The 13,556-nt window shown below is 37.2% G+C and overlaps 1 pseudogene; it reads right to left on the bottom strand.

The window, feature by feature from the left end:
* LOC113219597 overlaps positions 1 to 11,729 on the bottom strand; it is a 42,748-nt pseudogene extending 31,019 nt beyond the window's left edge.
* Between the last annotated feature and the right edge of the window lie 1,827 nt (positions 11,730 to 13,556).

Here is a 13,556-nt window from a genome sequence, read left to right as displayed (position 1 = left end):
GGAAGGAAGGAAGGAAAAATAAAGGAGGGTTAAAAAGGAAAAAGAGGAGTGTCTAAAGAGACTATGGATAAATAATGAGAAAACCAATGGAGATGACTATGTGCAACAGAATCTTAGGAAGAGGAACTCAAAGCTCACTAACAAAAGCTTATAAATTGTGAATATTGGGCTTGAGTAAAAGGCAATTTTTGCTAAAATCACAACAGGCTTCTATTTTATTCTCCTATTTTTAAGTCCTAGTGTATTCATCAGCTCAACTTTTCATAATTCTGTTTTTAAAAAGTCAAATAATATCTTTATTGGTTACAAGGTCATTTTGTTTCATAGATATTATTTTATAAATGTAACCTTGATTCCTTTATTATTGTTATCCACATCCAAAAATAAAACAAAATTTTAAAAGGTGACTTTTTGCTGTTTCACATGACACTCAGGCATCTTAACCCTTTATTAGACAAACACACATATACACACAGATCTGAATGCCTGTGCAAATCATTTTCACCCTTGCTGACATTAAGAACTTGGTCTTGCACTGTTTTTAAATACTTAGGTCATTATTCATAAATCTTCTCCTCTTTAGATATAATTCATGATTCTTTTTTATGTAAAAGTTAAATAATACTTTATGTAAATTATAAGTTAGATTTGAATGCTTTAAACTGAACCAATACTATAAAGTTCAGTTATGCTATTTTTGAGCTATTCATAAAGCCAGTTTTCAATACCCTTGTGTTATAGAAGGATTAAATTATAGCTTTGCAGTAGATTAGGTTTCTTTGTATTACTGTATTTACACATCTGGTTGGTCTATTATGCATTTTTTTCTATATTATCTTATAAACTGATTAGGACATAACTCTTTCTCTATTGTGTTCATAAGAGCCCATCATAGTATGGATTTAAGAAGCAAAATTAAATACCCAATATCTCTGGCTTAGAAAATCATTGGTTCTAAATTGCTGCATTGTAATTCTGTGTATAGATTTACCCACCTACACTGGGCTTTAAAAATAAAATGCAATTAAAGACGTAGATAGCTGTGAACAAGGAATTATATTCTACCAATAGTAATGAGTAAACTTTCCCCATTCCTGACCCTAAAGACCATATTTGAGCTTCACTGTAGAAAGACATGGATAATACTCTTATGTTTTAATATAATACATAATATATAAGAATGTTCACAGATCATTTGGCATTTCTTTTGGCTGTAAGAAGCTGAGCCTTTGTGTCCTAAAATTATAGGTATATAATCCTCAAATCTGCTGTGTGGCCAAAACAAAACAACAAAACAAAATAAAAAAAAAAATAAAAAAGTTGAGCATGCTCCTTTTGTTTGTTGAAGACTCAATATGCATTATGAAAGCAAAATGTTTAGTATTTTACTAAATGATAAAGTGTCATTCAAGTGATAACAGCCTTCAGCACTTAGCAGTTTCTGGCTTTCATGTTTAAGGAAAACAGACTAGATGAACTGGTTAAAGTCAGTTCAAGGTGATGAGGCTTTGAAACTTCCTTGCAGTTTTGAGGAGCTGGCTATAGTCTGCTGAAAATAGTGTGTATGCCAATTGAGAACTGCAAACTGGGAAGAAATGGGCACTGGTGAAGGTTTTGGTATGGAGGAAAATATGTCTGGAAATTGTCCTGATTTGTAAAGTCTGGTAACATTTTTATTTGGAAACAATGAGAAGTGAGAGTTTAAAATGCTGGTTTCTGGTGTCCCTCCTCTGCACTGCTATTCCCTTGTGATTACTGCTCTACTTACCCCTCTTTTCTGTTAATCTGTGAACTCCACAGGGGCAAGGACTCAGTTTATATAGCACAGTGACAGTGACTGGCTCAGTGTCAGGCACTTACTAGGTGCTTAAAATATGTTTGTTGAATGAAATGCGTGAATGCATGAGTGGCAGGCTTGGCTCGAAATATTCTCTTTTCTTTTCTTTCTCTGTTTCTCTTTCTCTTTCCCTTCTTTCCTTCCTTCCTTCTCTTTTTCTCTTTCTCTCTCCCTTTCCCTCCCTCCCTCCCTCCCTCCCTCCCTCCCTCTCTCTCTCTCTTTTCTTCTTTTTCTTTTTTGCAGGGTCTCACTCTGTCACCCAGGCTGGAGTGCAATGGCACGATCGATCTTGGCTCACCACAACCTCTGCCTCCCGGGTTCAAGCTCTCCTCCCACCTCAGTCTCCTGAGTAGCTGGGACTACAGGCGCTCATCACCATGGCTGGATAATTTTTATATTTTTTGGTAGAGATGAAGTTTCATCATATTGCCCAGGCTGGTCTCAAACTCCTGGGCTCCAGAAATCTGCCTGCCTTGGCCTCCCAAAGTCCTGGGATTACAGGCGTGGGCCACCATGCCTGGCCAGGCCTGATATATTCTTTTACTCCCATCTATGAGTTCCATGGATCAAGCCTTTCACTGTGCCCCACACATCATGAATACACATAACTTTGTTGCCTACTTAGCTGAGAGGAGTATCCTGGAAGCATTCAGATTTGGGATTTGTAGACCGGAAAATTAAAGTGACCCCCACTTACATTTAATACACTTTTGTTTTCCATCACCTCAAATATTTAAATATAATTATTCCAAAGGCCTTCTTTTTGACCATATCTCATGTACACTTATATTCTTAGAAAGGAAATGTCAGGGCTGAAATGTTGCCCATATTACCTCTTACTGCTTTTTTTTGGCTTCATGGAGAATCTGGAATATTATTCTTGTTGAGAAGTGTAAAAGAAGGACTGCAGATTTAGTAATAAATGACACATATTATTTTCTTTCTTCTCAGCCTTCCCAGTTTCTCCTCTCTCCCTCATTTTTTTTTCCCATAACCTTCCTTCCCACCCTATCTCTTGTCAGCCTTTGACTGCAAAAGCTACTCTACCTATGAAAACGTGCATTGGACCGTGACCTGGACGGTTCCCGGAATTGTTCTCAGGGTGAAAAACCTTCATGGGTATTAGAAACAATTAACGTTTCCATTTACCACTAGACCCAAAGCTTTATGAGCAGCAAAGATGTAAATTTATTTTAACCTTAAATCTAAAGTATAATTTCTGTGTGTGGGAAACCAGCAGTAGCAGACTAGTGTGATTGGGAGATACATTTCAATTAATTCTTCTACCAACACCATATCTCTTCTGCATCAGAACCTTTTATAGTGTTAAAATTAACAATTATGCAGCTGATGGCTGGTTAAATCCACCAGGGGACCGGGAGAGAGCCTCAGATAACACGACACGTATAAATCATTCAGGAGAACAATTCATGAAAGAAAAGTTATCTGTGTTTGGGATGACATTGGAAGAGCTAAATAGGAGTCAATTTGAAGAAGGGACATTTAGTCCCATTGTCCAGCTTGCCTTTTCCTTTTTAAAAAATTGTGTCATAATATACATTTTTAAAATTAATTATCCATTAGCAGCAAGATAAATGTCTCTTCTTGTGCTAAGGAAATAGTGGCCTCAGTGGTGAAAGATTATTTCACATGAGTAGCACTCATAAAGAGAGCTGTTCCCAGATAAGGTGGCAACTGTTCTTTGATGAAGCACAATGAAGGGTGACAGGCAAGCCCATGTTGACCAAATGGAATGGAAGACCTGCAGATTTCAGTCCACTGTTGAGTTACATAAGCAGAGAGATTCAGATCAGGAATGACATTCCACCGAACCACACACACAGCAAAGTAGTAAATACTTCAGAATATAACAACCCATGAAACTGCATCCTAGAGAGTATCAAAACTATTTTCAGGGTTCTCCGACAACAGAATGTTTTGGAAGCACCTCTAGAAGTAGTTTTTCATGCTTAAATCTTCAGTTACCATAAAAATTTATATCCCAGGGTTTTTAATAAATGTATTGTTTTTGATGCATGGATAATATATATGCATTCATGCATTCTCTGACAAACTGGATTTTAATAGGATCAGTTGCCAAATACTAGTCTTGCAAGTGATCTGTTTTATTACATTTTTTATTTAATTTCATCTTTAATACATTTTATTTCATTGATCCTTTTAAGAATCATATCCAGGGGGAGCATGATGGCTCACGGCTGTAATTCCAGCTACTCCGGAGACTGAGATGGGATTGTACGAACCCAGGAGTTCGAAGCTGCAGTGATCTATGATTATGCCACTGCACTACAGCCTGGGTGACAGAGCAAGACCCTATCTCAAAAGAAAAAAAAAAATCGTATCTGTGTGGTCTTGATTCATCTTTTGACTACAGGTTTTGAATTTTAAACTTCACTCATAGTTAACAAAAATATTAAACTTGCAGTTTTCATGCATGGAGTAATAACCAGGCTAAATGCTTTATTAAACACTGGAGGTGACTCAATTGTTATATAACTTTCATTTATTTTAAATAACCTATTTTCTTCCCCACACTTGCACATTCTCCTACTAACGTGCAGAAGAAATACAAATCAGGAAAGAAGAAAAAAATATGAGTTTCTGACATGGTTCAATAATTATGTCACAGTTTGGTGACGTTTTTGCAATTGTTCTTTAATGAGGTATGAATTACAGTTGCCTTCATATTCATTTGCATTCAAAATACTTGGATAAAACTTATTGCCTTCTTTTTGTAGTTCATTTCATTTGGCCTAAAAATGTTTATGACACACAGTTTTTAAATTGTGAGCATACACACTTGGCTTAGCACATATTAATTATTTCGTTCTGGCATTTTGTTCTTTAGGAAGACATAAATGTTTGCAATCAAATGTTGACAATCAATAATGGTGCAAAGATGTCAGCAATTAGTGCAACGTTTTCATTAAAATGTAGAAAATAACAGATAAGATAGGGACATAACGCTTACCAGAGCAGACGCCGTGAAGCCACTGACAGTGTGTCCCATAGGAGAGAATCAACAGAAACAGAGAGGGTATGAATCCAGAAAGTTCTGTAACAGAAACTATGCCCTAATCAGGCCTTATAATTCTCCCCATCAACTTTTTAGTGAAGAGAAACTGTAAGTAAACATTGGAATGTTTAGATACTAATATATGTTTTATATATTAAATATATATAGACATAGAATACTTTTTATGTGATAACATGTCTTTTGTCCTTGCATATAGTGTAGTTTGAGTCATTTGTTATCAAGGAACCATTTTGCTGTTTTTAGAATTGCAGGGTTAAGGACCCCTCCAGGATTTGCCACAGAAGGATGATTAGGCTGGGTAGACCCAGCTGGAGTAGTTCCTCCCTCTGCCAGACCCAGCCTCCTCCACATGAGTCTTTCTGGTCTTTTATATTCTATTCAATATGTTTTCCTTTTAAATCTAGATATAATTTACATGCCATAAAGCTCACCATTTTCACATCTACCACTGAGTGGATTTTGTGTATTCCCAGAATTGTGCAGCCACCATTACTATCTAATTCCAGAATACCTTCTTCACTCCAGAAAGAAATCTGTACCAGTTAACAGTCACTCCCTGTTCCCCCTCCCTCCAACCCAGACAATGCTAATCGATTTTCTGTCCTCATGGATTTGGCTATTGTGAACATTTTACACAAATGGAATCATACAGTATGTGGCTTTTTGTGTTTGGCTTCTTTCACTATGTGCTATTCTCTCTGCTCCAAAGTAGATGCAGATAGGATGGAAGAAAACTTTTCTGTTCTCATGGGGGTTAGAAGATTGCAGGACAAGCAGGCTAAGTAAATATGTGCTGTACACTGTATGGGCAACACATTTTTCCTCGATCTGTCTCCAGTTCCTCTGCTGTACAATTTATAAATACAAAGTAATGGCCCCATTATGTGGTTGCCAGGGTGACATTACCTGCATAAACCAGAACTAGGCTAAGATGATAAAAGGCTCTTATCTTTACACTTTATGCTCAAGTTTTGCCTTCAACCTTTTTTTTCTTTTTTCTTTTTTTTTTTTTGAGACAGTCTCGCTCTGTTGCCCAGGCTGGAGTGCAGTGGCTCGATCTAGGTTCACTGCAAACTCTGCCTCCCAGGCTCAAGTGATTCTCCTGCCTCAGCCTCCTGAGTAGCTGGAATTACAGACGCTCGCCACTATGCCCGCTAATTTTTGTATTTTTAGTAAAGATGGGGTTTCACTATGTTGGCCAGCCTGGTATCGAACTCCTGACCTCAAGTGATCCGCCCACCTCGGCCTCCCAAAGTGCTGGGATTACAGGCATAAGCCACCATGCCCGTCCTATTTCTTAATTAAGGATCAAGAGAACATAAACACCGATGATGGATTCATGGGTCACTATTTTTTTTTTTCTGAGACAGACTCTCACTTTGTCACCTAGGCTGGAGTGCAGTGGCGCGATCTCGGCCCATTGCAAGCTCAGCCTCCCGGGTTCTCACCATTCTCCTGCCTCAGCCTCCCGAGTAGCTGGGACTACAGGCGCCCGCCACCATGCCCGGCTAATTTTGTGTATTTTTAGTAGAGATGGGGTTTCACCGTGTTAGCCAGGATGGTCTGGATCTCCTGACCTCGTGATCCACCCACCTTGGCCCTGAAAAATGCTAGGATTATAGGCGTGAGCCACCGTGCCCGGCCTCATGGGTCACTTTTAAGTTGCCTTTAATACGATGGGCAGGGTTGCCTCACTTCCCTCTTGAGAGGTTAGTTTTTCATCCATTCATGGAGTAAGATGCTGTGATGTTAGCTGCCAACACTAGCACACATTACATACAGCCCATTGCCCCAGAGTGCAGCCTGTTGTAGGATATGAAAGGCAATATTCTGGTAGTCTAGAATTAAAAATTGTCTCTTAAAAATTCACATAACAACAAAAAATTCATTTTCTCTTAGCTCCTTTAATATATTCTGGGATCATGTTTTATAACCCAAATCAATAAGATTTCTTTACTCATAAAAGTTGTGAACATTCTCTGTGGAAACTTGAAAACTAAATCATACAGAAGAAATAAGAATCACCTATAAGCCTGCCACCTAGAATAAACTCATAGTTTGTTTTTGTGTACAAAAAATTTCATTTCTTTTAAATTCAAAAAAAATTATTGAATGTCTGTTATGACCTAGGGGGAAATCAGTGGAGGATAAGAACAAATCTTTGGCAATTTAAAAAAATTATGATCACACAGGTTATAAGGTTTGTATTGCCTACATAAACATTGCAGTGAGTATACTTTCCCGTATTTTGAAATATTCTTTTAAAAACATGAATTTTAATACCTGCATTGATTGGGCTATAATTTCCAAATTGTGATCATTTATGTTGTTTTCCATTTTTTATTATTAAAAATAATGCTGTCAAAAATAAGTTGAATAAACTTGTATATAAAATTTTCAGTTTTGTATATAAAATTTTCAAAATCATAAATTTTCAAAAAATAATAATTTATAATTATTCAATAAATTAATTAATCCTTAGAACAAATTGATTAGAGAATTACTAAGTCAAGTATATCTTTATCTTAAGCATATTTATACACATTGCTAAATTACCTACAAAATTATACCAACTTATACTCATAAGTATTGAGTATTTGAGACTTTGAGAGTATTCACTTCTCTATTTATTCAAAAACACTGCTATTATAATTGTAAACATTTTTAGCTAACTTTGTAGGCAAATATCCTATCTTTAATTATTGGCAAAGTTGAAGATTTTCATGTTTATTGGCCATTTGCATGTATTATGTATGATTTGACTATTCTTGTCTTTGCCCATTTTTTGTCTTTTATTGATTGATAAGTACTCTTTATATATCAAATCATCTGTCAGATATGACTCAACTATTCTACTTTGTTTTTTGCCTTTAAATGAATTATGGCTTTAAAAAAATATATAGGAGTTTTGAATGTTTTAAGTTTCATTTGTTAATATTTTTCTTCATGGCTTTCTGCCTTTGATTTCATGCTTGAATGTCTTTCTCCAATGTAAAGTAAAAGAAATTCAACTATTTTTCTTCTGGTTGCTATGCTTATTTTTATATTTAAATCTTTAATCTCTTTGAAATTTATTTTGGCATATAGCAATGTAGATATTCAACTTCACTTTTTCTCCAATAGCTATGTAAATTGTCTCATTTACTAAGTAAATCTTCCTTTTGTAAGTGATTTATGACGTCTTTATAAAACACCACATTTCTACCTGAACTAGAATAATTCAGTTACTTTCATTCATGGATACGCTAAAATCCTGTGTGTTTTGCTATTCTTGTCAGTTATTCCAGGAATAGCCATCCACAAGTCTTACTATGAAAAATAGAGTAAAATCGGTGTCTCCAGATTTGAAACAAATCTTTGAACGTTTTTTGGTGCTCAAAATAAACTCTTATTAAGTCACTGGTGTTTTTTCAGCTTTGTTTGTTACAGCAGAAGGCATTATCTTTTTTTTTTCCCCCTTTTCAACTTTTATTTTAGGTCCAGGGGGTACATATGCAGATTTGTTACATGAATAAGTTGCATGTTGCTGGAGACTGACATACAAATAATGTCGTCACCCAGGTAATGAGCATGGTACTTGACAGGTAGTTTCTCAACCCTCACCCTCCTCCCTCTCTTCACCCTCAAGTAGGCCCTGGTGTCTATTGTTCTCCCCTCTATGTCCATGTGTACTCAACGTTTAGCTCTCACTTATACGTGAGAACATGCAATATTTGGTTCCTGTGCTAATTCGCTCAAGATAATGGCCTCTAGCTGCATCTATGTTGCTGCAAGGGCACAATTTTGTTCCTTTTTATAGCTACATAGTATACCATGGTGTACTGCATTTTTTTTATCCAGTCCATTGTTGATGGGCATCTACGTTGATTCCATGTCTTTGCTATTATACATAGTGCTAAAATGAACATATGAATGCATGTATCTCTTTGGTAGAATGATTTATATTCCTTTGGGTGTATACTCAGTAATGGGATTGCCAGGTTGAATGGTAGTTCTGAGTCCTTTGAGAAATCTCAAAAATGCTTTCCACAGTGGCTGAACTAATTTACATTCCCACCAGCAATGTGTAAGAGTTCTCTTTTCTCTGCAGCCTCCGAAACATCTGTTAATAGCCATTCTGACTAGTGGCAGATGGTATCTCATTGTGGTTTTGATTTGCATTTCTGTAATTATTAGTAATGTTGAGCATTTTTCCTATGCTTTTTGGCAATATGTATGTCTTCTTCTGAAAAGAGTCTGTTCATATCCTTTGCCCATTTTTTAATGGGGTTGTTTTTCACTTGTTGATCTGTTCCTTACATATTCTGGATATTAGGCCTTTATCAGATGCATAGTTTACAAATATTTTCTCCTACAGATTGTCTGTTTACTTTGTTGTTGTAACTGCTTTTGGAGATTGTGACGAAATCTTTGCAAAGGCTTGTCTAGAATGGTATTTCCTAGGATTTCTTCTAGGGTTTGTAGAGTTTGAGGTCTTACATTTAAGTATTCATCTATCTTGAGTTGATTTGTATATACAGTGAAGGGGTCCAGTTTCAATCTTCTGTGGATGACTAGCCAGTTATCCCAGGACCATTTATTGAATAGGAAGTCCTTTTCTCATTGCTTGTTATTGTCAACTTTGTTGAAGATCAGGTAGTTGTAAATGTGAAGCTTTATTTCTGGGTTCTCTAACCTGTTTCATTGGTCTATGTGTCTGTTTTTGTATGATGCTTTTCTGTTGTTGTTGTTTGTTTGTTTGTTTTGGTTACCATAGCCTTGTAGTACAGTTTGAAGTTGGATAATATGATACCCCCAGATTTGTTCTTTTTGCTTAGGATTGCTTTAGCTGTTCACGTTCTTTGTTGGTTCCATGTGAATTTTATTTATACTTATTTATTTCTTTCCCCTCTGGAACATTCAAATTCACTGTTCCAAAGTTTAATTAAAAACACAATTTACAAATACTTAATATCTTCTGAAAAGTATTTCTAAGTTAAGAATGAAAAAGTATATAATAATATATAATCAAATACCAACTCCCACCAGGTCTACACTCAGCAACATCCATCTTTTTAGGTTCTTCAAGATCTTCTGTTAAATCTACAAAGTTGTTTTCCATGATGGGGGAAAGAATGGAAATCCCCATTGCTTTTTGAAATTCATACATGCTTACAATATCACCTGGAGTTACTTGCTGTGCAGGTTTTTAAGATTGTTGGTCACTTGTTCAGCGAGATGCATTTCTCTGCAGGAGGCACCCAAGAGACAGATCATACTGGGAGGGGGTCTGGTGCTCAAATACTCGTTCTGGGCTTCCTGGAGCTCCCTGAATGATTTGGTGGCCTCATCAAGTTTCTTCTGAATACTTCAGGTTCTTCAGAGTCAAAAACTTCAACTGGAACGCCAAAGTTTACTACTTTCAGTGCTGTGAGCCTGTCTTGAGTATTGGGGTCCAAACGCCCTGCTGGTTCTAGTTTTATAATCTCCATTTCTTTTGCTGTGTCAAGTGTCCTAGTATGGCCTTCATCTTCAGGCAATGACATCTCCAACTCTTAAAGGGTCCTGAAATTCCCTCCTTTTGTTAAAACATCCAGTAAACTATCTGCCATAACATATAGATAGTCTTGGCATGTGGCCCAAAACTCATGGATGCTGAAATCAGTTGGAAGATCAGAGTCTTCCCCATGGGTTGGATATATTAAATCAGAATCATCCTTGCTGATACTTCCAAACGTGGAGCCATAACATGGTGCATAAGAACTATAGGGTCCATAATTCAAATCTCACACTTCTACAATGAGATCCACAGGATGGAGAAGTCCCAACGTTGTTGTTCCATCTGGTTTTCTTCTTTCAAATTCGCACTGACTGTTCACAAGCTGTCTGGTCAACTTTCCTCCAGATTCCTTCACGATTTGGTCAAGCTGCTTCTGCTCTTTCTCTGAATTATTGCTTTTAAACTTATCTTCAAGCACATCTTTTTCTACATTTTAATTTTCTTTGCCGGGACTCTTGAAGGCTTGTGCTTTGGCATCTCCAGAGTCCTCTCTCTCTCGACCAGCAACCTCCATCCTCCCCACTCTGCCTCCATCCTCCCCAGTCTATCTTTCTGCTTTCGAGTTTCTTGCAAGTCATCCATGAAGTCTATACTCTGCTTCAGGCTCTGAATTCTTTCCTGGCTAAGAATTGTCATCCCCGAGTGCAACAGCTTCTTTGCAGCTGTATAGTAAATGCTCTCAGGTTTGTTGTAAATCATGGCATTAGTGCACATTAGTTTGAAGTTATCCTTTAGTTCTATCGACTGCTAGTCATTGTTCTTGACCTTTGCTTTCATAGTACTAAAATCCCTTGGGTGTTTAATGATCATGGAGTAGCCAGGAGCAATAAAATCAGTCACAGGAAATGAAAAGAAAGCACTTGGGTCTTTTCTCTGCAATTGTCTCATCAGTTGATTCAAAGTTTCTTGAAGGGGTGTCTGTTCTACTTCTTGTTTGGCTAAAGAGCTTGTGAGAGGATCTCACAGGGGCATGACACTGGAGGTGTTTTTCTGCCTCATTCTCCACAAGGTCTCAATCCCGCTTCTTTTTATCCTCCTTAACTCTTCTCCGTTTTGTCTCTTTATCTTCCCCTGGAACCTGTTTCTCTCCTTTCTTTCTCTTTTTCCGCATTCTGTCCTTGTGTTTGTCATGATCTTACTTGCCTTCGAAGAGGCTGGAGTCGTGCCCTGAGCTGCCTGTGGAGAGTTCAGTGACTTCGTTCCCTCCTACTTTGAGGACCAGCCTCAAGGGCTTCTATACATACTCTTCATAGAAGTGTTTTTTCGACTTGGCGCTCCTTGTGCATCTTGCCCATGTCCTGCCAGCCCCGGTGCCCGCCCCCAGAGCCAAGACCAGGCCCACAGCGCAGCTTCTGGTCCAGGCCAGGCCAGCGGAGGGCAGGAGCGGCCCGCAGAGGCCCCATGTGAATTTAAGAATAGTTTTTTCTAATTCTGTGAAAAACGATATTGGTAATTTGATAGGAAATAGCACTGAATCTGTAAACTGCTTTGGGCAGTATGACCATAGCAGCATTGATTCTTCTTATTCATGAGCATGGAATGTTTTTCCATTTGTTTTTGTTGTCTCTGATTTCTTTCAGCCGTGTTTTATAACTCTTGTTGGAGAGATTGTTCACCTCTGTGATTAGCTGTATTCCTAGGTGTTTTATTCTTTTTGTGGCTCTTGTGAATAGAATTGTATTCTTTATTATTATTATTATTGTTATACACCATCCTTCTGCAGCATAGAATTGCATTTTTGATTTGGTCCTCATTGTGGATGTTTTTGATGTATAGAAATACTACTGATATTTGTGTGTTGATTTTGTATCCTGAAATTTTACTGAAGTTGTTTATCAATTCTAGGAGGCTTTGGGCAGAAGCCATGGGGATTTCTAGGTATAGAATCATATTGTCTATGAAGAGAGATCATTCAACGTACTCTTTTCCTATTTGGATTCCTTTTATTTCTTCCTCTTGCCTGGTTGCTTTGGCTAGGACTTCCAGTATTATATTGAATAGGAGTCATGAGAGTGAGGATCCTTCTCTTATTTCAGTTCTCAGGGAAAATGCTTCCAGTTTTTGCCTGTTCAGTATGATGTTGGCCGTGGGTTTGTCATAGATGATTCTTACTATTTGAGTTACGTTCCTTCATTTCTTAGGTTGAATGTTTTCAACATGAAGAGATGCTGTATTTCATCAAGTCTTTTCTGCATCTATTGAGATGGTCATGTGGTTTTTGTTTTTAGTTCTGTTTCTGTAATGAATCACATTTATTGATTTGCATATGTTGAACCAACCTTGTATGGCAGGGATAAAGCCTACTCAATCATGGTGAATTAGCTTTTTGATAGGTTGCTGGATTCACTTTGCTTGTATTGTGTTGAAGATTTTTTGTGTCTATGTTCACCAGGATATTGACCTGAAGTTTTTTTTTGTCATGTCTCTGCCAGGTTTTGGTATCAGGATGATGCTGGCCTCATAGAATGAGTTAGGGAGGCTTCCCTCCTCTTCAGTGTTTTGGAATAATTTCAGTAGGATTGGTACAAGCTCTTCTTTATATGTCTGATATAATTCAGCTGTGAATTTGTGTGGTCCAGAGCTTGTTTGGGTTGGCAGGTTTTTTATTACAGATTCAATTTCAGAACTCATCATTGGTCTGTTCAGGATTTCAAATTCTTCTTGGTTGAATCATGAGAGGTTGTATGTATCCAAGAATTTACCCATTACTTCTAAGTTTTCTAGATTGTGTGCATAGAGGTGTTCATAATAGTCTCTGAGGGTTTTTGTATTTCTGTGGAGTTGGTGGTAATGTCACCTTTGTGCTTTCTGATTTTGTTTATTTGGATGTTCTCTCTTTTTTCTTTATTAATCTAGGTAGTGGTCTATCAATCCTATTTATTCTTTCAAAGAAGTAACTTTTAGTTTCATTGATTTTTTTGTATGAAATTTCATTCATTTTAGCTCTGATTTTGGTTATTTCTTTTCTTCTGCTAGTTTTGCAGTTGGTTTGCTCTTGAAAACTGTCAACTTTTTAAAGATCCTTTTGTGTATGTCTGATACAAAATAATGCATGCCTGTGGACCCGTGAACACCTGGGCCCCACATAAGCTTCCCTCCATGTGCTTTTGGGATCTCAGTTC

This window comes from Piliocolobus tephrosceles, chromosome X (genome assembly GCF_002776525.5).
Source record: "Piliocolobus tephrosceles isolate RC106 chromosome X, ASM277652v3, whole genome shotgun sequence".
Taxonomy (NCBI): Eukaryota; Metazoa; Chordata; class Mammalia; order Primates; family Cercopithecidae; genus Piliocolobus; species Piliocolobus tephrosceles.
Note: the sequence above shows the minus strand (reverse complement) of the source record. Positions and strands in the feature narration are given on the sequence as shown.